General features: G+C 34.4%; 1 protein-coding gene and 1 pseudogene across 1 annotated transcript in view; both read left to right on the top strand.

Annotated features, from left to right (window-relative positions):
- The window catches only part of NBEA (neurobeachin), a 657,479-nt gene that overhangs the window by 462,993 nt on the left and 166,717 nt on the right, over window positions 1-27,769 (top strand). The gene's annotated exons all lie outside the window — the stretch shown is intronic.
- On the top strand, window positions 18,944-19,056 carry LOC134382899 (U2 spliceosomal RNA; annotated as a pseudogene).

Genomic DNA, 27,769 nt, shown 5'->3' with positions numbered 1-27,769 from the left:
TGATTCTTTTCTATATGAATATATAAAAACTAGTTATTCTTTAGCACATAACTCACAGGGATTTATATGTATTTGTGAATATGACTATCTCCTTAATGTCCTTAGTATGCTACATTTTTATTGCACTTAGAGAAAACTGGAATCAGATGTGATTAGTGTCTGTTAATCTGTACATCTGCAGTGGGTCATCTAGGACTGCATTGCTCTCATTACTGTTCCATACTGTATGTGATTAAGCCACTGAAAATACTCAGCATGACCTTGAGACTAGAACATGGTACATAGATAATCAACTTTCAGTGATTGCATGTCTAAAATAACCTTTCCTATTTCTAATTTATAGTTTTCAAGCTTATTTTTTAATGAACAAAGCAATTCCTCTAAACTAGGATTTATTTTTTAATGATCAGTAACTGAAATAATAATTTAAAAGGATAATTACATCAAATAAAAAGCGATTACCTCCTATTATATGCAGTAAAATAAATGGCTTATAGACAAAGAAGGAAATTAATTTATAAATGGTAATTTCATTTATATATTTACATAAAGGTATAGAGATTATAATAAACATTATCTGAAAATAGACCACCTATGTAATATTTCATTTCCACATATGTATGATTATTTTCACTATTCTAATAATATACATTTTAGCATACCAGTGTGTACTATTTCTTGAAGGCACTATCCTTTATATGATTTGTCAAAAATATCAAGTCAAAAGTAGTACTACTGATTGGTTCATACTTTGAAATCTACATACCCATTTTATCTAACTATCTAGATCAAATTAGAAGCATGAAGAGCATAGTTTGTAAGATATAGTGCTTCCAGTAAAAAATTGGGAACGCAGTGATATGGCTTCATTTTTATGTGAAATCTCTCTTTTTTTTAAGTTAGGTTTATTGATGAATAATTTGCATACAGTACTATTCCATCCTATGATTTTCCATATGAATGTGCCATTCTGTGAATTCTGACAAATGAATACAGTCACATAACCTCCACCACAGATGTAGAACATTTTCATTGCAACAAAAATGTTTCCTCATACCCCTATTTTATTTTTTTAATTTGTAAATTTTATGATTAATTTATAAATGTCTAGGTGTTTTAGTTTTATATCAAAAATCTTTAGACTATAAACACCATTATTTATTCCCCAGAATTTACTATTTTAGCGTGCTTCTAATTTAGGAGCAGTTTCAATCAGAGAGCACCAAAGCAGGGGCAAAGTATAATATGGTGCTTCAGATAAGGTTATGATTTTTGTTTTATGTAAAAGTAGTTTAATATATGTGACTAATTAATAGTTGGTAAAATATTCACTTTTCAAAGCAACTGCTAATATTTGTTTTCCTAACATGAATGTATGTGTTAGATTTATGAATATAGTTTATAGTTTGCACATCAAAATATGTAGTAACAGGGGTTCTTTCTATGTTAGCAATATTTAAGACATCTGCAATGTTACTAGCTCTGTGGCACTAGAGAAAGAAATCTCAAGATCTCTCAGTTTTCATATGTTTTCAGTAAATTAATTCTTCCTGTGAGTGGTGGGGGATGAGGCTAAGGAGTTTATTAGAGCTAATATTAATTAATATATGCACAATTTTGGAAGATATGTTTCTAATCTTAATTTTGTATAAATATACATTGTCACTTAAATTTAGATGGTTACAAATACTCCAAACAAAGAAGTATTGAACTGTAGGAGTGCAGACATTTTCATTGATATTGATGCTCCTTCACGTATTTTGACTTTTTACAACTTGGAATAGTTCAACTAGTCTTTTATTTCTTCTCCCAAGATATATAAAATATTTAAATACTTTCTGTTTTATATTTTTATTTGGCAATTACAATAGAAATTTTAATTATGCATGCTTACAGGCCTATTAAGAAAGAAGTTATTGTTCCTTAATAATCATAAACCATTTTTACTAAATATACTCTTTTTATGCTTTGCAAAATACCCATGAATGCAGGCTGTATACACACACACGCATGCCCACACGCACACACCTCCAGTGTTTTAAATAGTAAAAGATTGCGTTGGTCTCTGTACTTTTTTTATGTTAACCTGTTAAAAAGAAACAGCTACTAAATATAAGATTCTTGTTGCCACTAGGAAGTAATGTGATAACATCTACAAGATTGTTCTCTAGTATCCTTTAACAGTTTTCAGTACCTTAAGAGATTGCAACTAAATAGATTTTTGAAAATAACTAGAAATTCCAACAGTATTTATCCAGTCACATATACTACAGCAGTTTTGAATGTCAGAAGCTTTTAATTGTAAAATTGACAGTTTAAATATTGCTAGCCATTTTGTCCACAGAAATAAAAAGATATTGCTTAAATATTCAGTACATTAATAAATATGCATATACATAAAAAACACCTTCACTAATTTAAAATTGTTCTTAACTTTTTTGCAACAAACCAAGGTTAAATTTTTTACAACCTTAACCTGTATTTGATAAGCAAAATGCATAATTTATTGGGAGGAAAAAATGGGGTTTTTGGCGTTTTGTTTTTTTTAACTAGCAAATTCAGTTCTTCATTTGTTTTGCTCTCCACGCTGCATTAACACAGTTTTCCCCTGTGTGCATCTGCCAGTGTACAATTTAGCCACGGGCATCTGTAGACCTTGTGGTGATCAGTATTGCAGGCAAAAGCCATATGTGTTTAAATAAAAAAAAAAATCTCTTTATTTCATTTGCTGTTTTAACTGGATGGATAACTTTTGTGCCTCAAGACAGAAGAAGAAAAAATACAGAAATAATTAATTGCCTCTATTCTTGAGGCAGTTTCATTTCCCCCTTCAATATGGAATGCTTGTCAGCTTTCCTGATAAATGACTGCATGTATTTGCATAGATTTTACATTAACACAAAAATTAGTTTTATTTGTGGAAAACTAGTTTACATAATAATATAAAATCTAGTGTTATTGATTATGTTTCCAAGCATTGATGACTTTAGAGGGATTGTAGCATTCTAAATTTTCAAAGGTTTGATCAACCTATTTCTTAATTTAAACTTTCTTTTTATTAATATAGTTTTGCATTAACAAGATATAGAAACATATTTATAAAATTTTAAAATTTAAAAAATTCTTTTCTAGACATATTAACCACAAGTGTTTCAGACCCATAGTTAGCAGCACTCATTTGGTAAAAGATTCTGATTTTAAACTTTTGCCAAGGAATATTTTTAAATACTTATTACCAATTACATACACTTTAAACAAGTGGAGGACTACACCTGTGTGAACGATTATAATTTTCATATTCATGTTATCAAAAAGATGGATGCTATATTGAGTACGTGCAGTTGTGCTCTTTCCTGGTAATTTATGCATTATCTACAACCAAATTTAAAATATATCTAAAAACTACTCTCTCCATCTTCAACCTATTTCCTTGAATATACTTAATCGATCACCGTAACCCAGCCCTGGAAAAAACACTCTCCTGGAGCTGTTTGGGTGGTGAAAACAATTCCACCTCTCTAAGTGGCAGGCAGTAGATGTTTATTCATACTCTAATCTGGCATCTTGTTGTCTAGAGGCAACCTGCTAATTATGTGCTATCATTGTATTATCCATGTTATGGAAAATTCAAATATGTTCACTGCTGTTAGTTACATCACAAAGCTTTTCATAAAATATACTTGATCCTCAAACGCACTATACTAATGGCAACCTAAACCAAGAGTGCCTCTGCCACTTCTTGATTCTGGGACACCCTGGGTGCCAGCTGTCACAGCTCAGCTAATGATGACAAATGCCCCTCTCTATGCAGATTGCAGAGCTTGCAGGCTGCTATGAAAGGCAACCAGATTACCTTTCTTCAGATAGTAACTTAACCTTTTAAACTCATGTCAGAATGAAATGATCAGCTGTGATATTTTCAATATCTATATCTTAAAAACAAAAATCAGAATAGTCAAATAACACTCCATTTTTTAAAATTTCCAATATTTGTGTGATTTGCAGTGCTTTACCTTGAATGCTGTAATATTCTTAAATGAGAAACTCTAAGTAAGATATACTGCACAACCACTCTACAGTGTATATTTGAATTCTGCATATAAATTAGGTAGTATGAATGAGTGAGAAAATTATGTAGATTGTTTAGGCCAAAAACTAGGCTGGTGAAATATTTAAGGAAAATATATTCTTTTTTCTTTTCACCTGAATGGTAAAGCCTCTAGTCTCCCACTGGATATATAAACCCAGACTGTTCCAAATAAGTGGTTATATTATTTCTTTAAAACTTGGTGGATTATTCCAAAATGATTTAGAGTATAATTGTTGCTAATCATTGTTTTCTCTGAGTATTTTTAAACTTGAGCCTTTGTTTTAAGTTCTTAATTTGTTCTATAGAAATTTGTTATTATATTATGATACATATACCTATGTAGATTATTCAAAACAATAATGAACACCATTAACAATAATGTAATGCAGGAGTATAAATTACCTCTTAAGTGAGATAATGCTTTATGACTGCAGCATTCTTTTCTTTTCTTTTCTTTTTTTTTTTTTTTTTTTTGAGGCTGGCTGGTATGGGGATCCGAACCCGTGACCTTGAGGTTATAAGGCTGCACTCTAACCAACTGAGCTAACCAGCCAGACCGCAACATCACTTTCAAATTACAAAAGACTTATATGCATTAGTTAATTTGATATTTAATTCTATGCATTGGGAGAAATGGGTGATAAGAAATGGGATCAATACTTAATGAGTATTTAATCTCATTTAATCTTCTCAACAAATATTAGCTCCTACTTACAAATAAAGAGACTGAAGTTTAGAAAGGTTAAGTGCCTTACCATGGGTCACACAAGTAATTGCAGGGCCAGATCTGTCTGCTCTTAGCACTACAATATGTAGAGTGTATATTTTGGAGACATGTATGAGGGTAATTCAAAGAGTTCATGGAAAAATAGAATTAAAAGATAACACAAATCTTCCCATGAACTTTTTAAAGTACCCTTGATTGCATGTATGTGCTGTCTGTACCCAGATATAATTTGTAGCAACTGCTACTAGGATATGTGTTATTCCGAAAAGAAATGTACAGGCTTATGTTTACATGAAGAATATGATTGATGAGTTTAAAAGATCAGGTTCTTATACAGGAAACTTTTAAGTAAGTAAATATTGAGATACTTTTTATGTTATGAATTTTAATTTTATTAGTATAATTATTAATTTATCACAAGGGATAAACTGTATATGAAAGACATATGCTGTTTAATGAATATCAAATTGGACCAAATCACATAAGAACCACTTTGTTGTAAAACCTGTTAAGATTAATGGGATATACCTTTATAAAAATGTGAAAAGAAACAATTACTTCAACAATTGCCTGGGTGAATTGTCAATATTTACTTTTCTTTTATAAAGGTTTATCCATATAGTTTTTGCTCAGTGATATCAATAAGCTATACAAGCCACAATATTGTATATCTTTCAGTCCAAGACACATTGAAAATTTCCTTGTATCATAAATTTAAATGCAGTCATTTCCAAGAAAACTGTGTGAGTACCAATTATTTTTCCTTAGGAAATTGTTCTTTGGATCAGATACTGCAATATAAGGATTTTTTTCAGTGATACATCTGATTATGTTAAGAGTCTATATGTACTGTCATTATAGAATTCTACTTATAATTACTAATCAGCACTAATGCTTAACAGGTATTTCACTGTATACAAAAATTATATAAAACTTACAGTAAATAGTTTCTTTAAATATATCATGCAATTAGTATCAGGAGGAGGAAACTAACTCTGCCGTATAAGTAGACATTTTATATTAGGGCAGGAAAGAACTCTGAAGGAGAATCCAGTGCAGCACTCCTCGTGACTGCCTGCTTCTTCTCTGCAGCATTACCAGCAGTGGTCATCTAACCTCCGGTTGTATCTCCATTCATGAGAAACTTCTTACCTACTCGGATAACTAGTTTCACTTACAAAGTTCTAATTGTTAGAAAGCTCTTCCTAATAATAAGCCAAAATCTTTCTCCTTGAAACCTTCACCTTTTGTTTCTTATTTTTCCTTCTGTATAGTCTTATCCCTTTAACAGAAATAAGCCCTTTAAATTCAATATTTGAGATAGCAAATTGAATATACTTTGGCCTTTCAGCCATTATGCCAAAAAGCATATTTGAAGTCATTTGCTATTTAGGACTCATTCTGGTACGTGATTTTCTTTGAGTATCATGCCTAGAATTTATTACTCCCAGAATAGATTGTGAATGTAGAGAGGGCTCTATTAAGTAAAACATAGTCATGTTGGCTTTGGGGGAGGTATCCCCACTACCCTGTTGACAAATTCTGTGTGTCATCAAATATCATTTGTTTAAACATGTGTTACTGGGGTCTGGAGTACATAACTTTTTTATTTATCCAACTCATTATATCTTGCTATTTTTAGATTTTGTTTTCATGATTTGACTTGTAGTAATTATTTGACTTATTATTATTTTGAATAAGAATCAACAGACATAACAGTTCTTTCTAAAAATGTGTCACAGGCTACATGTAGAACATCCATAGCAAAAGAGAATTTAACTTCCATGAGTTTAATGTTTTTGCCCTGCCTAGATACAGAAAGAGGCTGATCCTCTTAATAAGACCTGTGGGTGGATTAAGTTCACAACATGTTCCACAGCCATTGTGTAGATTTTTGCCAAATGCTTAAAATCCTAATATTAGTTTTCCGTGGTTTTATCAAAATATATAAATAATATTTTCCATTTGGGATAAAGCATATATTTTATATATTTTGACATTTGTCAGTTTTGCTTTGTCAATACATTTTATATCTACAAATGGAATCTACAGGTTTCCCACATGCTTGATCAATGCACAGAAAAGCTAATAAGCTTTAGATGCAATTAATGTCTTCCTAGGGTCTATAGACTATTCCAGGATTCATTTACATATGGATCCATTAATATTTCAATACCTTTTGACAATAACAATGGTTTCTAAATCATTGAGCATGAGCAGAGGTAAATATCTTTTAAAAGTGATATATTTAATAAGTTGAAGTCAACATGAAAGCTTCTTATTAAGCTAAAGTGGTCTCACCATCAGGACCTCCTCTGCTCTATTATTTTCTTTGAGTGCAATGCCTAGAACTGAATATTCAGTATCGCAGAGTGAACTGGTGAATGTAGAGCAAAGAGACCTCTGTTAAGTAATGAATATATTGTTGGAAAAATACGTTTGAGGATTAAGTAGTAAAAGGTAACCAATATTAAGTCAGTAATTAATAAAATACAAAATATATTTTTTTATGTCACTGGGTGGTTAAAAAACACACACACATGCATTAACTTTTTTTGTTAGTGCTATTTATCTTAAAGCCTTAAATATCTATGTATGTGTAGGCACATGTTTTTATGTGCCAATTCTTTTCCCTAGATAAGGATATTTCATTAATACTTTATTTAATATTGCTGTGACATCTAGGCAGTGAAACACAGAGACAGCCTGCCTCAGATTTGGCTTTCTAGCAGTTTGTGTCTTGAATGGAGGATAAAGAAGTCCAGAGCTTTTGCAAAAGAAACGTTCTCAGTGAAGAGCTGTCCCATCTGTTTCATCTGGAGGCTTATCCAGTAAGAGGTGTTATCACGTGAATCTAAATGCACAAGCAGTCGTTTTATGAACTCTTCCTGTGCTTTGAGGAGTTTATAAGTTGCCTACTCTATTGTGTGTCGGTCCCAGCTGACCCGAGTGCATTCTGCTGAGCATATTTGGGGGATAATTAGAACTAATGAAGCCTGGAACACAGCTAATTCTCTAAGTGATTTATTCTTACGCTCTTGTCTGTTTCCTAAGAATTCTCCAAATCATAATCTATGCCACTTACTTTTTCCTAGCCTGGTGTTGATATAGCTACTCTATTTGTATGTTTGTTTGATGGGCATTAAAAATGAATTAGGTATTTGAAAAGCTGAGAAACATGTTTCAAAGTCAAAGTTTATATTATTTGTTAGTCCCCAGGGTTGAGGGGAATGCCAGTTCTTTGCCATCTTTTGTTTTTGTTTATAACTCAAAATGTTTATGGCACCTGTGAATAGATAATGGGATAGAAAACATCAAGTAGTAAGAGCCTCTTTTAAAAATGAACCACTGGGAAGTAAATATTACAAGTAAAATCATTGAAAATTATTAATGGAAGATTCCTAGTTATGAATTAGGTTTCCCAAGGAAATCTGAAGATTTTAAAAAATCTTTATGAATAGACTTCATGTTTCAAAGCTCGGTTTCGTTAATATGGCCTCACTGTACCAGCAGTGTGGAGAATGACATTTCTCTACATGCCCTCACCAAGCAGTCAGTGATTCAGTGGCCTGTAACACTTTAAATCCCATCAACTTGCTTTCCTTTCCTGTTATAACTGTTTCAATGAGTGGCACTTTTGTTGTGCAGGTTAAGATCTGGTAGCTTTCTGGGGGCATACTAGAATGAGGACAGACACAATTGCCAACAAAAGAAGGCTATAACTTTATTAAAGCCTCACACTCAGTAAATAAGATACTGAAGTCTCTCCAAGTAGGTAGTTTTTGTAGCCTGTGTACTATTTGGTCTTCTGCTGGCTAGAAACTAAAGCAGAATTCATTGTTAAGAATTGTTACCTCTATGTATTGATTTCAATATTTAATATTCACTATACTCTAGAACCCAGATAATAAATATCTTAAAGTCAAGTACCATTTTATTAGTTAGATACACTGAAATACCTAAATTAATGTAGATCACCACGTAGACTAAGGGTTGGCCGAGGGACCAGTTGGAGATTCCTGATTCCTATTTCAAGATATTTAAAGCTGCCTCAAATAAATTCTAGTCGTAACTGATCTAGTCGTAACTCCTGATCTAAGGAGTTACTACCCTCATATTTAACCCTCTGCCTGAAAGTCAGCTAAACACTCAAATGGCATGTCTTAGTACCTTGATGAAAAAAGTTGCAGGTCATTGTTATTTTAAATTTTTTACATCTTTAAAAGATACAAAAAATGAACTGGTAAAATTTGTTAATATTGTGTTCTTATTATGTGCCAGATATTGTCCTAAGTTCTTGATCTACCTTCATGGTCTCAACAACACTTATGAAGTAAATACTGCTGCTCTCATTTTATTTTTAAAAAACTGAGACACAAAGAAGTCAAGTAACTGCTCCAACTTTACAAAGCTAGGAGTGTATAGAGTTGAAATTTCTTCCATGCCAGCTGGCCCCAGACTCCAGAGCCCACTTCCTTAATCACCACATTAAGCTTAACCTCTTCACGTTTGTCTTCAGATCTGTGAAATAGATCATAATAATATCTACATCACAGGGTTGTTGCATAGATTAAATAAAAACACATAAAAAGCTTAGAAGATTTTTTTAACTTGTATTACCCAAGACAACAGTAACCAGCAGGGCTAGGATTAAAACCCAGCATTTTCTGTCTCTAGACCCCTGAGCTTATCTGGCATAGTGCTTAGGTGAATATTTGTTGAATGAAGAATTACATAAGTATTTTCTATCCTGTCCTTCCCAGTAGAAGATTTACTTAATTTTGCTGATTATTTTGATAGCATACAGCAGGTACTCAATGCTTGTTGAATGAGTGATTTTTTTTATCCTGTACTTACCAATAAAATTTATTTCTATGCCTTGATCACCCTCAAGTTTATCTCTCTCCCTAAGACCCTGCCCCTCAACTCCAAGCTCATATATCCAGCAGTCGCCTGCACATCTTCTCACATGTGTAAGATGCTTTTCAAACTTATGTTCAAACTGAGCACCTGCTTTCTAACCCAAACCTGATCCTCCTGCAGTCCTCCATACCTCGATTATTGGCAACTCCTTTCTTCCAGTTGCTTAGGCCAACAGCTTGGCTGTCATTTTTTACTCTTCTCTTGCCTTTACTCCCATATCCAAAGCATCCACAAGTCCTCCAAAATCTGACCACCTCTCACCAACTTTACAGCTCCCATCCTTGGCAAGCCATCGTCACCTCTTATGTGTACTACTAGTTTTCTGAGAGGTGTCCTGGCTTCCTTCCTTATCCTCTTTCTGCCATACCCCGTACACTCTTTCCTTAATGTACCAGCCAATGGCTTAATGGCTTCTCATCTCATAGCAAAAGTCTAAATCCTTAATATGACCTGTTAGCCCTCACAATAGGCACCTTCTCACACTATTTCAACCCCCTTAACCTTCTGACCTCATCACCTGCTACTGTCACTATTGCTGCGTCTTCACCAAGCACATTGGCACCCACTCTAGAGCCTATGTACTTGCTGGTTCCTCTACGTAGAACTCTTTGTGCCTAGTATCTACATGACTTTTTCCCTCACCCCCTGCAGGTGTTTGCCCTATCTAAAATTGCAATACATCCTCATCTGGACTCTCTCTATCCCCGTTCCCTGCCTTCTTTTTTTCCACTACCACTTATTACTGTCTAACATGTTTTTTTACTTATTTATCATGTTTATGTGTTGCTGTGATTCAAATCTAAGCTCTTAATGAAGGCAAGGATTTTTGTCTTAATTGCAGAATACCCAAAATCTAAAACAGTGCTTGGCTCATAATGAGTGCTCAATAGATATCTGTTTGAATGAAGGAAGGAAGAAAGGGAGAGAGGGAAGGAGGGAAAGAGAGATGATAGGAAACAAGGAAGGAATGAAAGCAGGTAATTAGTTAATTCTACTGAGAATTATGTTGGTAATAATGTTATTGAAACTATAATTAAAGGTTATTGTAACCTCTTAATTGACAAATCTTAACAGCTTTCTGACACTGTTGACATCCTCTTATTTGAAAGTTTCTTCTCTTGTCAAAAGGAATACTGTTAGCTATTGAATTCTGTGCAAGACCCTGTGCTAAGAACTTTATGTTTGCAACAAGTGGTTGAGAGGGATTTTTACTCTGGCCCCAGAATTCGCATCTGGGACCCACAGCTGAGAGCAAAGACCCATCCAATATCCCATCTTCTAAAGAGCTAAAAACAGCTGGGGCTAGACAATGGAGCGTACATGCTAGTGGGAAGATACTAAGTTAGCAAATAAATATATAATCAAGTAAACAAATATATTACATGTAATGTGCCATGAAGGGTAGGAATTACTGTCTCTCTTTTGGAGATAAGAAAACTGAAGTTTAGAAAAGTTACTTAAGGTCTTCTAGCTGGAGCTGAGACTTGAAATCATTCTTAATGACCTCAACATTGATACACTTAACCATTATGCTCTACTCTAAATCCATTCATTATCCTATTTTGCTTCATACCTCATTGATTTTCACATTAATGTGACACCTTTTTCTCTTTCTTCTGTAACCCTCTAAATATGAGTATACTGTTGAGCTGTTTCTCATTTTTTGATTATACAGTTTGAATTATCATCACTGTGTATTTGTGTCACAAATCTACACCTGCAATCCTGACCTCACTAAGTCTTTATCATTCATTTTATACCGCCTAGTAGGCATTTTCCAAATTGATGCTGCTGTTCTCTTTATGTTGTACGTCCATCTCACATAGAAGTCAAAAGCTTTTCTTGAGGCGTGCTATCTCGTATTTCTCCCCTCATTTCTATCATTGACTTGAGTCATTGTTAGCATTCCAAAGACTTGACGTCTTAGTCATTATTGACCCCTCTCTTGCCCTTTGCTCCTTCTCTACTACCCAAGTCTTGTGGGTTCTTATTTTTTCCTACTGTCTTTCACATGTATTCTTGTCACACCCACCACCATCACCCTAGTTCAGGTCTTTATCACCTCTACTTTATCACCAGTACCATGGCTTCCTGTTTCTTTCCCTTTTCTAGTTTATCATAAAGAAAGCTGCTGGATTGACTTTCCCGCGGAACACTTCTATCATGTTACTCCCTGTTTGGAAACCGTAGATTGACTCCCAATTTGGAAGGAAAGTGAAGATGAAATGAGGGAGGAATAGAGGAAGGGAGAGAGGGAAAGAAGAAGGGAGGGAGGGAGGGAAAAAAGCCTCCTCTGGTATTCAAACACTTCACCATCTGGCCAGAACACACCATAATGTTCCAGTATGGACATCCATCCTTGCAATATCTACTATAGATTCATTATTTTCCAAGCAGAACTCTTTTGGGGGGGGGGGTAGGCTGGGTTGGCTGAGTGGTACAGGGATCCAAACTCTTGACCTTGCTGTTATAACACCAGGCTGTAAGTGAGCTGACCAGACAGCCCCCCACACAACTCTTAATGTTTCTTTCCCTCCCTGCCTTTTTACCTTTTACTCTTTAGCTATCACAATTGCATTCCTTCCTTAAGGTCAAATTTATCCTCTCCATGATCTTCCTAATGTGAATAGTCTTTCCTGTTCAATAATATTATGTTACTTGGCTTCTGTACTGTTGATATAGTGTAGTTGAATGCTATTTAAAAAGTTATTTAAATTTGTAAATATCTTTTGTTCCCAAAATGGGTCCAGAATTTCTGGATAATAAGAAAATTTTATCCTTCTTTTTATCTTTAACCTAAAATGCCTAGCATAGGTCTATACAAGTAACAGATTATATTAGCCCGTTCTCTTTTGCTTATAACAGAATACCTTAAAACTGGGTAATTAATATAGAAACATAATTTATTTCTTACAGTTTTGGAGACAAAGAAGTCCAAGAGGAGTGCACCTGGTGAGGGCCTCCTCCTTGGAGGAGACTCTCTACAGAGTGCCAAGGTAACGCAGGGCTTCACATGGCCAGGGGAGTAAGAGTGTGCAATAACATGCTCACGTGCTCTCCTCATAAAGCCACTAGTACCACTCCTGTGATAACCCATTTATCCATTAACCCATTAATACATGAATGGATTAATCGGTGCATGAGGGCAGAGCCCTTGTGATCCAGTCACCTCCCAAAGACCCCACCTCTCAATACTGCCACAGTGGGGACCAAGCTTTCACATGAGCTTTGGAGGGGACAGACATTCAGACCATAGCATAGATGATCTATACATAATTGTTCAGTGAAAAACTTATCCTAATATTAGGTATCAAAAATGGAGGGGGAAGATTTGGGCAGGTTTAGTGACTAAAGAAAAACTGATAACAATGATCATAGTAGCCATTTCTTCTGTAGACTGATCACAAATAAATTTGAAAAACTACCTTTTGTGAATTATATTTCATACAACAGTACTATAATAGTATAACATATTGAGCCCATTGGACAAACTGATTGGCTTCTATTTCCTTTCCTGATAATTATTAAAAATCAAAAGTTGGTAAGTATGTTGAGGTTCTACACAGCTATCTCAAGCTGTCATTGTTACCATAGTGTCATAAAACTGAACAATGAAGCAATTCCTGGGTCTATTTCCTGCCTTATATGGCCACAAGTGGCAGTTATGAACCTTATTTTATCATTAGATAGATTCTTCCCTGAAAATTCATATAGTCGCCTCTATCATATAGTTGCCTTTCGGGTAGAGGCTATATGCTATATAGTTATATTAATTAGCACAATGCATGAGAATAGAAACAGAAAGAGAAAAAAAAAATGCTCAATAAATGTTTGTTGATAGGACCAATATATATGCAGTCTTTGGGTTTTTCATTAAGAAAACTTTCTTGGATTGTGTTTAGATGCTCCTCCTTTATGAATACTGTGATTTCTTTTTCTCCAATTACTTAGTATTTAGCTCACCAAATTGTAACTCACTTACTCATCAACACAATTCATATGTCTTCATTCAGAGGAATTTAGAGAGATTTGAAATAAATTTCCAATACTCTAATGTCCATGAATTATGAAATCTCCAGCATCAAAAGTGTGTAAGCAATGTTTGAAAATTATGGTTATAATCACCTGGCTGCTGGTGGCAAATGGATATCACACATTGGCATGAACATAGAACTTCCTGGCTTGCACTGCTTCTAGTTGTGTCTGTACAGAATGCAATAAAAAATGTAGTTGTCATGCTTTGTAAACATCAGCTCAGGAATATGGGAAAACACTCTTTTGAAATTTCTTGCAGGGGGCTCAGACAAAGAGCTTCTTACTCATTCAATTATCAGATACTTATTGAGCATCTCCTGTGCTCTCCACTATACCCTGGTGAAACCATTCCTGCCTTCAAGAGCTTTCAGGCCAGTAAGATTGCAAACAACTGAGTACGCAATTACAATTCAGTGAGCTAAATACTAAGTAATTGGAGAAAAAGAAATTACAGTGTTCATAAAGGAGGAGCATCTAAACACAATCCAAGAAACTCTTTTTAATGAAAAACCCGAAGACTGCATATATTGGTCCTATCAGCAAACATTTATTGAGCGTATTTTTTTTCTCTTTCTGTTTCTATTCTCATGCATTGTGCTAACTAATATAACTATATAGCATATAGCCTCTACCTGAAAGGCGACTATATGAGAAGGTAGAGAAATCATGAAGAGTGTTTGAATACATCTAATATGACTCTCACGTTTCTGACTGGGAGACAGAAGCTCTACCAATTGAGATACAGAAATATTGGAGCAAGAACAGGTTTTCTGGGGAGATGATGAGTTCGCTTTTAACCACTGAAATATAGGTTATCCAGGTAGAAAAGTCAAGAAGACAGCTAAATATATGACTCTGAAGCTTAGGAGAAAGATCTGGGATTCATCATAAAATTTCTGTAGTTAGAAGCATGAGAGAACAGGAAAGAGGCCAGTAGACAATGTAGAATAAGAAAAAGTACAAGGACATTATTCCAGGGAATACCAACAGAGGAATATGATCGGGGGGTGGGGGGTGAATGAAAAGGAATGTTCAGAGAAGTAAGGAGGAAAACTAACAGGGCTGTCCTAAAAGCCAAACACAAGAGTTTTAATAAAAAGCTAGGGGACAACAGTTCAGCTACCACATAGAGTTCAAATAACATGGTGAGTTGTCTCTCCACATCAGTGTCAGTGGAATTGTAGAGACAGAAGACAGATCACCACTGTGATTGAAGAATAAGTCGGAGGTGAAAAGTGAAGTGTGGAATACACTTTCAAGAAAAATAGATATAAAGAAAATGCAAGAGATATTGTGGCAATTATGTAGTGATGCAAGATAAATTTTAAGAGATATTTGAACATATTTAGGGCATAGGGAAAGGAGCAATGAAAGAGAGATTAAAATTAAAATTGATTCAGCACTCATTCATGACAAAGACCCTCTATAAGTTAGGTATAGAGGGAAAGTATCTCAACATAATTAAAGCCATATATGCCAAACCCACTGCCAATATCATCCTGAATGGGGAAAAGCTGAAAGCTTTTCCTTTAAGAACAGGAACTAGACAAGGATGCCCACTCTCACCACTCCTATTCAACATAGTGTTGGAAGTACTAGCCAGAGCAATCAGAGAAGAGAAGGAAATAAAGGGCATCCAGATTGGAAAAGATGAAGTCAAACTGTCCCTGTTTGCAGATGACATGATCCTATATATCGAACAGCCTAAAACCTCTACAAAAAACTATTGGAATTGATAAATGATTTCAGCACAGTACCAGGATACAAAATCAACACACAAAAATCAGTAGCATTTCTTTTCTCCAATAGTGAACATGCAGAAAGAGAAATCAAGAAAGCCTGCCCATTTACAATAGCCACCAAAAAAATAAAATACTTAGGAATTGAGTTAACCAAGGAGGTGAAAAATCTCTATAATGAGAACTACAAACCACTGCTGAGAGAAATTAGAGAGGATACAAGAAGATGGAAAGATATCCCATGCTCTTGGATTGGAAGAATCAACATAGTGAAAATGTCCATACTACCCAAAGTGATATACAAATTCAATGCAATCCCCATCAAAATTCCAAAGACATTTTTCTCAGAAATGGAAAAAACTATTCAGACATTTATATGGAACAATAAAAGACCACGCATAGCCAAAGCAATGCTCAGCAAAAAAAATAAAGCTGGAGGCATAACACTACCTGACTTTAAGCTATACTACAAAGCTATAATAACCAAAACAGTATGGTACTGGCATAAAAACAGACACACTGACCAATGGAATAGAATAGAGAATCCAGAAATCAACCCACACACTTACTGTCAGCTGATCTTTGACAAAGGCACCAAGCCTATTCACTGGGGAAGGGACTGCCTCTTCAGCAAGTGGTGCTGGGATAACTGGATATCCATATGCAGGAGAATGAAACTAGATCCATACCTCTCACCGTATACTAAAATCAACTCAAAATGGATTAAGGATTTAAATATACACTCTGAAACAATAAAACTTCTTAAAGAAAACATAGGAGAAACACTTCAGGAAATAGGACTGGGCACAGACTTCATGAATACGACCCCAAAAGCACGGGCAACCAAAGGAAAAATAAACAAATGGGATTATATCAAACTAAAAAGCTTCTGCACAGCAAAAGAAACAATTAAAAGAGTTAAAAGACAACCAACAGAGTGGGAGAAAATATTTGCAAAATATACATCTGACAAAGGATTAATATCCAGAATATATAAGGAACTCAAACAACTTTACAAGAAGAAAACAAGCAACCCAATTAAAAAATGGGCAAAAGAGCTAAGTAGGCATTTCTCTAAGGAAGAAATACAAATGGCCAACAGACATATGAAAAAATGCTCCACATCACTCAGCATCCGGGAATTGCAAATCAAAACCACATTGAGATACCATCTAACCCCAGTTAGGATGGCTAAAATCCAAAAGACCCTGAACGATAAATGCTGGCGAGGTTGCGGAGAAAAAGGAACTCTCATACATTGTTGGTGGGACTGCAAAATGGTGCAGCCTCTATGGAAAATGGTATGGAGGTTCCTCAAACAATTGCAGATAGATCTCCCATACGACCCAGCTATCCCACTGTTGGGAATATACCCAGAGGAATGGAAATCATCAAGTCGAAGGTATACCTGTTCCCCAATGTTTATCGCAGCACTCTTTACAATAGCCAAGAGTTGGAACCAGCCCAAATGCCCATCATCAGATGAGTGGATATGGAAAATGTGGTACATCTACACAATGGAATACTACTCAGCTATAAAAACGAATGAAATACTGCCATTTGCAACAACATGGATGGACCTTGAGAGAATTATATTAAGTGAAACAAGTCAGGCACAGAAAGAGAACTAGCACATGTTCTCACTTATTGGTGGGAGCTAAAAATTAGTATATAAATTCACACACACACACACACACACAGAAAAACCGGGGGGGGGGGGAAGAAGATATAACAACCACAATTATTTGAAGTTGATACGACAAGCAAACAGAAAGGACATTGTTGGGGGGGAGGGGGGAGGGAGAAGGGAGGGAGGTTTTGGTGATGGGGAGCAATAATCAGCTACAATGTATATCGACAAAATAAAATTTTTTTAAAAAAAATAAATAATAAATAAAATTTTTAAAAAAAAATTAAAATTGATTGCTAATTCATGGAGGTCTATTTCCAAGACCTATAGAAGGATATGATATTTTGCTTGAGGCTAAAGACAATGGAGAGATGGCTTTTTTGCTTGAAGATACACTTTACACAATTATTAGTATCATACTTTACTTATTGTATTCCATACATAATAATGACAATGGAGAGTGAGGTATTGGTTTGGGATAAACAGTTGGCAGTCGGAAAATATAGCAGGAAAAAGCTGTTCTATTGTGGAAGGTGATTGTGTATAGAAATAAGTTTGTAGATGGCGGTTTAAAAAGCTGGTGGAGTGTATGACTAGGCCTTAATTTTCTCGGCAGTAAAAGCACTGGGCTTAGGTAAGGGTTTGTGGAGGGAGTTGGATGTTTAAACTACCACTAAAAGAATGTAGGTAATAATGCTGATCAAAAACAAGTAAAAGGATTGAAGAAGAACACTTAAGACCTACCATGATGAAAACCACGAATGGAGTCAATTTACATATAGCCAAAATTATTGATATCATTCAGCCATCCAAATGTGGAAGGAAGAGGGGAGAAACTAAATTACAGAATATGTCGAGGGATGAGGATTTGTGGAGATGTTATAGGAGAGGATATGGGTGTGAAAGAACTAAAGGTTCTTCTATGAGGGATTAGACTGATAGATTACTGGCTTCAAACTGGAGGGAAGAGAGTGGAGTCAGGTCGATGAACTGGAAGAAAATGGAATGATGAACAAACTGGAAGTTTGAAATAGGGTAGGTTGCCATATTTAGCATATATATATATATAAAAACAGGGCATCCAGTTAAATTTGAATTTCTGATAAACAATGATGTGTTTATCTGAAATTCAAATTCAACCAGGAATCCCATGCTTTATCTGGCAACTCTTAATGAAGGTGAAGAATAGAGGTAGTAAAATTTCTAAATAGATGAGTGAATCAGGTAGCTTCAACATAGCAGGCAGAACAGATCATGAAGCAGAATGTGGACATAGGTAGGCATAGACTGCTGGAGTTCAAAGTCAAGGAATTTTAAGATTAAGGTACAGAATAGCTTGTCTATATGAATTCCAAATTCTCTAAAAGTGATAAGATCTGGAGTGAAAAGAGAAAGAAGAACCTTTGGGAAACAAGAACCGCGAAGAATAGAATGAGTGATGTTCAGTGAACGGCGAGGAAAACAGTGAGTCTCCAGAAAAGGGCTGGAGAAGGCTGGCCGGGATATTGAAAGCGCAAAGACAGCTTCGTAAAATCATTTGTAGTCTAATGCTTGAATACTTTTGACATATTTAATAAAACTGTTTTATCATCAACAGCTGATGATCGTACTGGAGTTTATGTAAATTTATTCCTAAAGCCAGAAAAATCATAGGCTCTTTTAGAAGACCCTGATATTGTATATGAAAATATTTTTAGTGATCAGCTCAAGTGTTAATCCACTTGATATATCTGTTTCCAAACTACCAAAGTGTCTCTCACAATATTTTGATAGGAGTTAGTCATATCTGTTTTATTTGAATCACTTCTTGGCCTTTTGGCTAAGATCAAGTGTAATATGTGTTTTATTTGAGATATGTAAAACTGCTAAAAATGCTTTTCCTTTAAGTGTTTTTTTTAATCATATAACCTTCTTTAGTTTCACAGTCCAGTGAGATAAGACCTTTACTAAGAATCAGAAAGTTTGGATTCTAGGGCTTGCTGTTTTTTTTAATAAACTTTTTTTTAATATGATCTTTATTAATAGGCTGAGTTTCTTGCTCTATATAATGAGAGCATTGGAATAGATGATTTCTAAACCCTCTTCTACCCATCCCTTTCTAAAATCATTCCATTTGCTGAATTTATTTAACTTTGAGGTCAGTGCAGAATATCAGCAGTTTTACCTTTAAAAAGGTGTATTTCAGCATATGCAGCTGAAATATACATTCCTGAAAGTTAGCAGTAAATCATATTTTATGATTTGTATTATATTTAAATACATATTTGAGTTTATTCTTCAAAGTACCCTTACAATGAATCTTTAAAAAACAAATTATTGTTTTATAACTTTAATTTGTTTATAATATATAATTGTAAACTTAAACCTTTGTAATTAAATCTTTTTAAAAACAAAATTCTATATATTTGTCTCTATGTAACTTTAGAAAAGATATAATAAATAAGATTAAGAGGAAAACAAACCAGTGATAATTAAGAAATTGGAAAGTAATTAATCACCCTAATGAATTTATGAGTTCAGGCTACTAAAATAACTTATAGGTTTAGGAGAACCAATCATTGTTGAGGAATTACAGAGAAATTGAGATATGTTAGAAGACTAGATAAGGGCAAAATATTGGGAAATTTTGTACTTGTCACCCCCTTGTTGAACATTGTTAACAAAGATGTGATGAAGATATAGGGGAAAAATTCAAGTCTACCTCAAATACTTTGGGTAAGCAATAAGATCTATATTTTTAATGTCTATATTCAGATAGATTAAAACGTATATTTTAAGCCTAGAGCAACTTCTAAAAAAAATAAATATAGGTTAAAAATCATTAGAGGGATTCCAATGCTACACTGGAAAATATTCACTTAATGCAAAACAAGTAAAGGAAGAGTAGATGAACAAAAATGAAATGAAAGTTAGAGAAAACAAAAAGCAAAATGGCAGATGTAAATCCAACCATATTAATAAGAACATTAAATGTGAATCCAATCAAAACCCAAAGCTGTCAAACTGAATTAAAACAATAATAACAAGATCCAACTACATGCTCTCTACATACAACCATATGCTCTCAACTGTATGCTTTAATCCAGTTTAGATTCAAAGATACAAATAGGTTGAAAATAAAAGGATGAAAAAATATATGCCATACAAACAGCAACCATAAAAGAGTTAAAAGTTAGAGTGGCTACACTAATATTAGATGAAATAAATTTTTATAGTAAAAAAGTGTCACTAGATATAAATAGGGACATTTTATTATAATAAAAGGATTAATCCACCAGGAAGATATAAAAATTATAAATGCATGTGCACCTAACAACAAAGCCCAATGTACATGAAGCAAAAACTGACAGAATTGAAAGGAGAAATATACAGTTCTTCCACAAGAGTTGGAGATTTCATAACCCCACTTTCAATAATGGATAGAATAACTAGACAGAAGACTAATTATGTAGAAGACTCAAACAATGGTATAAACCAACCAGACCTAAAACACATCTATAAAACCTCCACCACACAACAGAAGAATTCTTCTCTAGTGCACATGGAGCATTCTTCAGGATAAACCATATGCCAGGCCATAAAACAAGCCTCAATAAATTTAAAATGATTGAATTAATACAGAAAGTTTTTTTCTGACACAATGGAATTAAATTAAAAATCCATCTACAGGTAGCACAAACTGAATTAGCAAATACTTATTATAAATTAATATAAATACTTATTAAATTAATATAAATACTTATTATAAAGTAGCAAATGATAGGCAAGGTTAGTAAATGATATAGAAACCATGTCATGTGACTTTAAAGAACTGAGGCTAGTTGAGCCTACTAAAGAGACCAAAGGTGGTAGAGATGAGAGTATGATTGGACATAATAGTTTTCTCTAAAATGCCTGTCATTTATAATAAGGAGTACATTTATATGTGATCTTCCAGAGAACACAAGTTAGACCGATGGATGGGAGTTGCAGTACAAGATAAGGAAGAATATTCTAACAGCACTTTCTAATAAGGTATAGGCAGTATTGTACTTTCATACATTGTGTCCCTTAAAATGTATTTTTAAGTCCCACAGAGGAAAGTCAAGCAATAATTTATAATAGTTGTTTTAAAGAGGGTTTTATTCCCAGAAACCTAAAAAATTGCAAAATATATAATTTCTGCAAGAATGACTTTTCTCAAAAGGTCAAGGAGAAGCCTTAGTCACAGAAGCTTGGTATGCACGCAGCTTCTGCCCCTCCCAGGACTGGAGCCAGAACTTAGAACCTGAATTAGCCCATCTCACATCTCTCAACAAAATAATGCTTCCAAACCCACAACAAATTTAACAAACTTCTAAATAAATTCTTGCACAGCTTCCTTATGTTTTGAAACTTTTTCTTAACTTTATCAAACCAATCCTTAATTACCTGAATTTCTAGAGAATCCCAGAGCAACCGTTGTCCCAAGTCTATGTTTCAGTCATACAAACCTCGAATTAGTCAAATAGCTAATTCAGATGTTTAGGGGGTGTTAAAATAGAGTCTGCAATAATGTAGAGTGTACGAAAATTAAGGGTATGATCCCTGTCCATGATCACCTCCAATAAGTTATCTCATAAATAGTGAATAATGCCACTCAAAGTGATCCACTCAGAACCTAAAGAAACTTCTGTGGGGAAACTGAAGAAGTGATCCTACTGTGTATGATTTCATGTACACACATCAAAAGTGGACTGAAAAATATAAATCTGTTTTGCCAGACATTCTTAACTTCTATATTTCTCTGCTTTAATACAATGTTTTTATTACTCAAAAGAGTGGAATTTTCAAAAAGATTTTAATAACAAAAATCGTTTCATTTGCTACATCCTCCTAGAATATAAATTACACTGTTGGAGTAAGTTAGGCATATTATTTTATATCCTGGAACTTCACTCAGCATATTATTCTTTCTTCTAATGAACTAATTGATATCCTTAGAGTGCTGAAAAAGTTAGCATTCAGATTGTCTGGTTTACCTATAAGAGGTTAATTTACATATCAAGAAGATCTGTATAAATCTGGTACAGCATCTTTCAGTCATTTCTCTGTTTTAGAACTACTGATCTGTCAATTTAGATAGCATCCTAAAGTATAGAAGTGAGAAAGATAGGTATATTATCTCTTTTAATGATGGGCAAAACAAGAAATCTAAAATCTTACAAGTATTAGGAGACTTCAGATTATCTATTTTATAATCTTATCTAATATTATATAAGTAAATATTTTTATGTGTTTTCATAAATTTTCTACCACATGTTTAAAGAGAGGTCTGTTTAGAATAAAATTCACTTGAAATGAATATTTACGTTGATGGCTTATTAGATTTTCTTTGTAAGACTGGCTATTACTTTCACCTTGAATGTGTTGTTTTATTTTTTTGTACTCTTTCTCCCAAACACAATTGTTATTTTAGAAGCAAAATTATTTAATGATAGATTCATAACATTGGAGATCCTACCATATTTTGATTTGTTCAAAAGCTCTATTCTTTAAAGGTCATATAAATCAAATTTCTTAAAGGAAATGCATTGGAGATGCTTAGTGGACATTTTCCTAAGCACTAAGAATTACTTGCTTATAAGGATATTTTACTGTTTATGTATGAGTTACATATCTAACCTGTAACATCTGTCTTCTCTAGAAGGTCCTTCCTGGGTAGAAAACCTTACATTGCTGACCTTGTCTTTTATGTGTCTAGTAAGAATTACCAACATACCTTTCATGAGGTGTGGCAAATAATTGATAATTACTATTCAGTTTCTTCTTCCGCAGGCAAAGTCGGTTCCCATCTAGTACCTAGAGCAAGGGGGCCGAAGGCAAGAGTCCTCTGGTATCAGTGCCTGGTGGAATAAGACACAGTAACACATCACTACTATACCACATCATTTATTTTAGAGATGGTGGCAATACTAAATAATGAAATATTTTTCTTAAAGCACTAGAAGAACAGGAATTACACTTAACACTTTATAAAAACCTTCTTCAGGATAATTTGAAGATGCTCAAAAACAAAGTACCCCAATCTTTTTAATAAATTGTACTTTTCTTCTTAACTGTTTAACTTATGCAAATGCACCCTAAAGATAATTTGATTTAAATCTGAATCTTCATAAGAAAATTTATAGTAAAAATGCTAAAATTATATTTTTCAATTGCCTAAATTAAATGTTTAATTCATTTTATAGTTTAATTAAATGGTATCTGTCTTTACCGATGGAAATGTAGTATGCTAAATGCTCCATTACTTTTTTTTTTGCCTAATACCTTACCGTCCACCATGCCTGGTACAAACAACATGTACTTTTCTGATATTATTAATGAGTTGTTCATGACCTTTTGATTGAGATTTTTGTGGTGATGGTGTTTAAAGAAAGAGTGCTTAGTGGAATTTGTGTGACCACACAAGGTAATTTAAGATTAGGTATTATTCCTGGCCTTGGATCTGTAACCCAAGTTGATCAGAATCACTTGTAGAAGAAAATAATCTTGCCATAGCAAGCAGTTCTGGGTTTGCTTTTTCCAAATGAGAGAAAATTGATGTAATGCTCTTTACATTGCTTTTTACAGAAAAGCATAAGATCTGTTTACCTGGTTGAAATTCAAATTGTTTTATTATGGTGTCAATTCTTTGGTTTTGGCAGCACTTCTGAAGTGTCTATTCACAAAAAGACTCGAATAGTGAATGAATGCTGGTGTTGACACCACCTAACAAGCAGGGATTATGTGTTTACAGAAGAAGTAATATGATAGGTCAAGTATAAGAGGCACTTCTCAAGAGCACTTCAGCACAGAATGAGTGACGGACAAGAAAGTGCGGAGCTGCCACTCTTTGGCTGCGAGTCCGTGTTGATGCCTGCCTCTCTTCTCCAAAGCCCTCTTGATCATGTTCAGCTGCTCTGTTCTCATGTGGGGAATAATAGTAGAGTAAAGCTGCTTTTCTGTCTCATTTTTCTTGCTAATTTACACATTCAAGCCATTTTTTGTTTGCTACCCTTATTTGCTATTCCCTTTTGTCAAGGCACTGTTCTCTTTTTTGCCTCAGGCCTAAGAACTAATTTGAGCTTCTATAATTACTTCATGTTTTACACCTGTCTGCATATCATGCACCCCCTTGTCTCTGTACTTAAGCTATATATTTCCTTGCAGAAAAGCTAGTTTTCATACACAAGGACTCCTAAGTTTCTCCCCTCAGACTTCCTACAGAAGAAACACAATTAAACTGTTGCAATATCCTCAGCAATGCGGCTGACCTTTGCAGTTCATGAAGGACAAATGAATGCTGTCTGCTCAGACAGTTTGTGTTAAGACATTGTTGAGCAGAGAGCTGGAGCTTTGTTCCTCGTGAATGAAGCAATGGTTGTAGTCATTTTAAAATCATTAAGACTCTGAATGCACAGTCTCATTCTACAGTGTTTGCTCTACAGCTGCTCTTCTGCTTTAATAGCAGCTTATTAAATTTGGGTCAAGCATACTCTGAAGAGTATCACAATGAAGAAACTGTTCTAAAAGTTACCTGTTTTAAAAAGGCAATTGATTAGATTTTTAACTTAAGTGACAGATGCAATTCATTGCCTATTCTTTGTGATGTCCTGCAGCCCTAGCAGCTTTTTATAATTTGGGCTTCATTTTGTAAGAGCTTTCCTGAATAATCCAGGGTTGCTTTCTACTTGGAGCCTGCTTCAATCCAATTAGGAGTTTAACAAGGGTCAAATTAAGGAGACTTTACACTTCATGTTTGCATCATTAGCCATAAGACTGTTATGTGAGTGCATTACTGTGTGTCGGGAAGAGGAAGAAAGGCTGCAAGATGGGACAGACACAAAGCTGCTATCTACCATGTGGTGTGCCCCTTTGCTGATAGAAGGAAGCTCAGCAGGCTAGCAACAACATTTCCAGTTGTCTTTGGGGGTTGTTGCTTTGTCAGATCAGCCAGTATGTAGGTGTTTGGAGGTTACAGGTGCTAGCTCGGGCTGATAAAGAACTGGTTTTTTGCCCACTCTTTTCTCCTCTGGTAGCCTATTGTGATTGGACAAATGACTGGGAAGACATGAAGTTGAAACCTCTGGAGCATTCATTATTTTTGATGAGATGACAACTATCTAGGTTCGTGTTCTCACTCCTCGTGTTCTTTCCTGCTTTTTTTTCTTTTTTTCTTGAAAACGTAATTGTTCATTCTGTAAAGTAGTATCATAGGAAGCGGAAACTAATTTTTTTAGGGGGACAGTTTGTTGGGCCTTGCAAAGACAGTTACCTGCTATTCAAGAAAACAAAGAGCTCATGATAGTATTTTCAGAATCACAGTACTTAGAATATCATTTTGTTTCATTTTGTCCATACCATCAAGTTATATTTATATTTGTTAATTGCTTTAGCTATATTATGCCACTGTTTAGAGAAAATGACCCATTTCCAAAAAGAAAAAGACAAAGTTCTGTTAATCAGTGCTTTCATGCGTGGGCTATTGCTAGAGAACTGTGGCTGTGCCCCTTGAGCAAAGCTTTGTGCTGCTACATACAAAGTAAAGATTTATCTAAAAATAACACTTTCATTGTTCCTTTCTTACCTCCTCAACCCATTAATAGGTACTTTAGTATCATGAGAGTTTTCATAGTTTAATCCCCTCTCAAAAGCTTTTCAGAATAAAAGCTCTAAATGGTCCTCAGTATTAATTTGATGTGACTTCTGTACAATATGGTTTAAAACTCTCAGCAGCACATTTTTACCGCTTACCCTTTTACATCAGAGCAACGTGTGGAAAATACCAGCTTAATGTTTAGTAGAGTCTCTAATGTGAGCCATTTTTGTTGCTTTCTTATAACATAGTTTTCCAATTTAAAAAATTATTGTCACTATGATATAACTGTTAATCTTCAAGAATATTATTTTGAGTTCTCCATTAATTTTTTTAAATGTAAATGTCTTCGTAATGTTGACAGTTTTCCAAAGTTGTATTTTTAATCTCCGATTTGCTAAGAATTAAGAGCCAGTAATACAGTCAGCCTGGTAAATAGCAATCAGGCTTGATTATATGCACTTGGTTACATCTTTGTTTATATTTGGATCACAGTGGCTTCAAACACAAGAGCTTCCAGCGCTGCTAATCCACTTCACCTTTTTCTTGCGTTTTGTTGCTTTTGAATATGCATCTTTCAGAAAAATTAATATATGATAAGTGTAATTCTTGTTGTCTATAAATCATTTAATACCAGACCCATAACATCCCATGCCAAGTTCTATTTCCTCAACTTCTTACACATCTACAAAGTCTTCACTATGGGGGTGGGAGGACCATATTAATCCTTTTAAATTCCAAATTTCTTTATTGAATTTTAATTTTCACACTTTCCAAGGGGATGTGTGTGTGTGCATGTTGAGTATACATATGTAAACACCTTTCCACAGTGGAAACGGTATTCTTTTATTTTAAAAAATATTTTTGAAGCATCTGCTAGTGCAGGAACTGAGCCGGTGAAACAGAGCTCAAATAATGCCACCCTGCCCTCTGGAGCTTTAGTGGAGTGCGGAGACAGGCAGAAATCTAATAAGCACGCAAATCAACGTAAATTTACAACTGTGAATGTGCTCTTATTGGGCAATGTGATCTGGTCAGCAAGGTCAGCAAGTGCAAGGAAGGTTTTCCTGAGAAAGTGACTGTGAACTGACCTGTTGAAGACATCTTGCTATAAAAAATTATTTTCTTTTTAAAGAACTGAAAACATTTTTACATATGCTTTTGACTCAACACTTACAAATATAATGAAAATTTGTATTTATAATATATTAAATAAGGGAACATGTAGAAAAAGGCAACCGGAAAGAGATATCAATGATTATAATTTCAAAGGAAAGTTTTAGGCTATGTTCATAGACAGGAAATAAGCAAGTGACTTCTAACAGTTTTTTTTTTCTTGGTTACATTTTCTCTGGGTTTTTTTTTTTTCTTCCACAAAGTTTATTCCATGATTTATCTGCCTACCATGTGGAAGCAGAATGCAGTCTTCCAGTGCTGAATCACTGTGTGCTAGGACCAGCTCCTCTGGGCTTGTGAGAGCCACACATTCAGTGACCTCACCATGCCATGGTGGGTGGGTTCATGCAACAGAAATTGGTAATCTCTACAAATAAGCCTCACCCTGCCCTCAGGACCCCTCCCCCACCTAGTTTTATCAGTACACCCTTGGTTATGTCTGATATAGTACTTGGGATTTGGGCCTCCTGATAGATTTGGAGAAAGAGTCCATAAATTCTCTCTGCTTGTCTCCATTTCTCTACAGGAGCTAGGAATGGAAATTAGAAAACATAAAATCAAAATCAAGTTGTAGGTTATTTTTCTATTAAATATTTTAAGTTTTATGAGCATATAAAACTTACAGTAAAAGTTTGGTTTCTCAGTATATAAAAATTTGGTTAATGATATCATTTACCTTTTGAGACAACAACTCTTCCTTGTAGATTAAATGATTCCCTTTTTTAAATGATTGTCTTGTACATATAAATGTTTACTACTTTCCAGTGTAATTGCAGACAGTATAAATTTGAAGGTATATTTTTAGACTACATACTAGTGACTTTTATTAGTCTTTATTTTTTCACTGTAATGG

The sequence above is a fragment of the Cynocephalus volans genome, chromosome 7, assembly GCF_027409185.1.
Source record: "Cynocephalus volans isolate mCynVol1 chromosome 7, mCynVol1.pri, whole genome shotgun sequence".
NCBI classification, from domain to species: domain Eukaryota; kingdom Metazoa; phylum Chordata; class Mammalia; order Dermoptera; family Cynocephalidae; genus Cynocephalus; species Cynocephalus volans.
This window is presented reverse-complemented; position numbering and strand designations above follow the sequence as displayed.